The sequence below is a fragment of the Theropithecus gelada genome, chromosome 9 (genome assembly GCF_003255815.1).
Source record: "Theropithecus gelada isolate Dixy chromosome 9, Tgel_1.0, whole genome shotgun sequence".
Classification (NCBI taxonomy): Eukaryota; Metazoa; Chordata; class Mammalia; order Primates; family Cercopithecidae; genus Theropithecus; species Theropithecus gelada.
In genome coordinates, this window is record NC_037677.1 from 54,292,900 (window position 1) to 54,296,357 (window position 3,458).

A 3,458-nucleotide genomic window follows, 5' to 3' on the forward strand; every position below is an offset into this window, starting at 1 on the left:
AAGCCACTTTGGGAGGCCGAATGGGCGAATCATTTGAGGTCAGGAGTTTGAGACCAGCCTGACCAACATGGTGAAACCCCATCTCTACTAAAAATACCAAAAAAATTAGCTGGACGTGGTGGCTTGTGCCTGTAATCCCAGCTACTTGGTAGGCTGAAGCAGGAGGATTGCTTGAACCTGGGAAGTGTAGGTTGCAGTGAGCCGAGGTCATGCCACTGCACTCCAGCCTGGGCAACAGAGCAAGACTCAGTCTCAAAAAAAAAAAAAAAAGAATAGGAGAGGCTGAGTCTCATGGAGGAATATCTGCCTATTTGCATGTCCATTCTATAATTTTTTAAAAAGTCGAGTTGAGTTTTATAAATACCTAGACTCATAGGGGGAAGAAAAAGAAACAATTATGGTTTCTACAAAAGTTTATTTCTTTGTGCATTATATCCCATAGTCAAAATCTAATTGCAAAATCAAACACTTTACTCTCTGAAAAGATTAAGTACAATTGTGAAATTCTTACCAAGGTGTAATTGACAAAAATGGTGCTGTGATTTGTTTGTCCTCTCTGAAATCCATGCTGAAACTTAATCTGCAAAGTAACAGTATTAAGAGGTGGGTCCTTTAAGAGATAATTGGATCATGAAGTCTCTGCCTTCATGATTGTATTAATCCATTCCTAAATGAGTGAGTTAACGGCTGAGTAGGAATAATAGGGAGTGAATTATCACGAGACTGGTACTGTTATAAAAGCCTGGTTGGCTCTCTCTCCTGAAAACCTCTCCTCTCTCCTTGTGATGCTGTCCACCATGTTATGATGCAGGATGAGGCCCTTACCAGAAGCCAACCAGCTGCAGCCCGTGGACTGTGGACTTCCCAGCCTCCAGCACGTAAGAAATAAATTTCATTACATGGATGTATTACATGATAAAAAAAAAAAAAAAGGTCGGTTGCAGTGGCTCATGCCTATAATTACTGCAGCCCTGACTCTCAGCCTCACGTGGTCTTCTCACTTCAGCCTCCTGAGTAGCTGAGACTACAGGTGCCCACCACCACACCAGCTAGCTGTCCTATTTTTTGTAGAGATGGGGTCTTGCTGTGTTGCCAAGGCTGGTCTCGAACTCCTGGGCTCAAGGGATCCTCCCTCCTCAACTTCCCAAAGTGCTGGGATTATAGGTATGAGACACCATGCCCCAACAGATAAACTTTAAGTAGTGATTTGGCATATAATAGGGACATTTCCCTTGATTCTTTTTTTTTTTTTGAGATGGAGTCTTGCTCTGTCGCCCAGGCTGGAGTGCAGTGGCCGGATCTCAGCTCACTGCAAGCTCCGCCTCCCGGGTTCACGCCATTCTCCTGCCTCAGCCTCCCGAGTAGCTGGGACTACAGGCACCCGCCACCACGCCGGGCTATTTTTTTTGTATTTTTAGTAGAGATGGGATTTCACTGTGTTAGCCAAGATGGTCTGGATCTCCTGACCTCGTGATCCACCTGCCTCGGCCTCCCAAAGTGCTGGGATTACAGGCATGAGCTGCTGCGCCCGGCCATTCCCTTGATTCTAAAAGGACCTCTGAACCAATTGGGAAACATCTTTATTTAATCCGGATCATATATATATTTATAAATTTTTATATATAAATATTTATATACTTATATGTACATATTATTTATATATATTTATATATAAATATACATTGATTATTTATATATAAATATATTTTTTATATATTTATGTTTATATTTAAAATATATATACTTCTATACAACATTTATATATATTTATATAAAAATGTGTATATATTTTTCTGAGATGGAGTCTTGCTCTGTCTCCCAGGTTAGAGTGCAGTGGTACGATTTTGGCTCACTGCAACCTCCACCTCCTGGGTTCCAGCAATTCTCCTGCCTCAGCCTCCCGAGTAGCTGGGATTACATTATATATATATCTATACACACACACACACATACCATAATATATAATATATACATATATATAGTATATATATAACATATATATTACATAGTATATAGTATATGTAGAACTCCTAGGTTCAACCAATCTGCTGCCTTGGCCTGCTAAAGTCTTGGGATCACAGGCATGAGCTACTGCGCCCAGCCTGTGACTTTATTTAGTTCAATTGTGTCTCCCTCTGTTTCTGCACATCATGTGAGCACCTGAGCAAACATCTCCCCATGATCTTGGATGTTATAATGAATCGTGTCTTACTGGTGTACCTCTTTAGGCTTTGAGCCTGAGAGAATGACAAGCGTCTTAGAATATTTCATTTAAAAAATAAATTTTGTGCTCTTCTAATGTTCCAGGAATTTTACTTCTGTTGAAAAAAGGGCCATAAGATGCAATTATAATAAATGTATTTCTGGGAATGTAGAGAAATACTTTAAAAGCCTCAGTTCCAGATCCGGCGCATCGTTGACGTCATCGTTGCCGGACCACTTTCTAGGAGACTGGAGTCGAAGGCCGTGAATCAGCCATAATGGCAGCTGAAGAAATTAATGAGGACTATCCAGTAGAAATTCACGAATATTTGTCAGCGTTTGGGAATTCCATTGATGCTGTGGATGAGATGCTGGAGAACATGATGTCTGTTTCTAGAAATGAGTTGTTGCAGAAGTTGGACCCACTTGAACAAGCAAAAGTGGATTTGGTTTCTGCATACACATTAAATTCAATGTTTTGGGTTTATCTGGCAACTCAAGGAGTGAATCCTAAGGAACATCCAGTAAAGCAGGAATTGGAAAGAATCAGAGTATATATGAACAGAGTCAAGGAAATGACAGACAAGAAAAAGGCAGGCAAGCTGGACAGAGGTGCAGCTTCAAGATTTGTAAAAAATGCCCTCTGGGAACCAAAACCGAAAAATGCATCAAAAGTTGCCAATAAAGGAAAAAGTAAAAGTTAACTTTTTGTTTTTTATGTACACATATTCAAAAAGTACATCTTTTTTTTTCCCACAAAATAATTCTGTGGTAGTGCAAGGTTTAAATGTAGTCCTTATTGAATTAATATGTAAATTTACAGTAAATTTGTAAAGCTAAATACTTTCCTCTCCAAAGGGTGTTATCTTTATTGATTTGCACTGTGAGGGTTTTAACATTGTGATATATTTTATATTGACAATTTACCATGTCTTTTGATGAGACTCTTATTTCTTTATATAGGTCAGTCTTGCAAGTACCATTTTCTAAGCAACTGTGAAATTTAAGTGAAATGTTCTTTGTAAATATTTGTACTATTTTAAATGAAATAACACACTTATACCATCCACAGACACATATAAAATACTCAATAAAGGCCAATTAATGTAGTTGATTGCACGTAACTCCAGATACAGTTATTCCCCAATTCATTGTCTATTTCTTCTTTCTCTTAATTATTTTGAGTTTATCAGTTGTAGCAAAAGCACACACTATTTTTCCTCTGTAGTAGTGTAGACAACATAAATGATCTCTTG

At 38.7% G+C, this 3,458-nt stretch overlaps 1 pseudogene across 1 annotated transcript; it reads left to right on the forward strand.

Annotated features, from left to right (window-relative positions):
- Positions 1-2,426: 2,426 nt before the first annotated feature.
- LOC112631834 lies at positions 2,427-3,218 on the forward strand (annotated as a pseudogene). The gene has a single exon (XR_003121207.1). The product of XR_003121207.1 is annotated as a nuclear nucleic acid-binding protein C1D pseudogene (transcript).
- Positions 3,219-3,458: the final 240 nt, after the last annotated feature.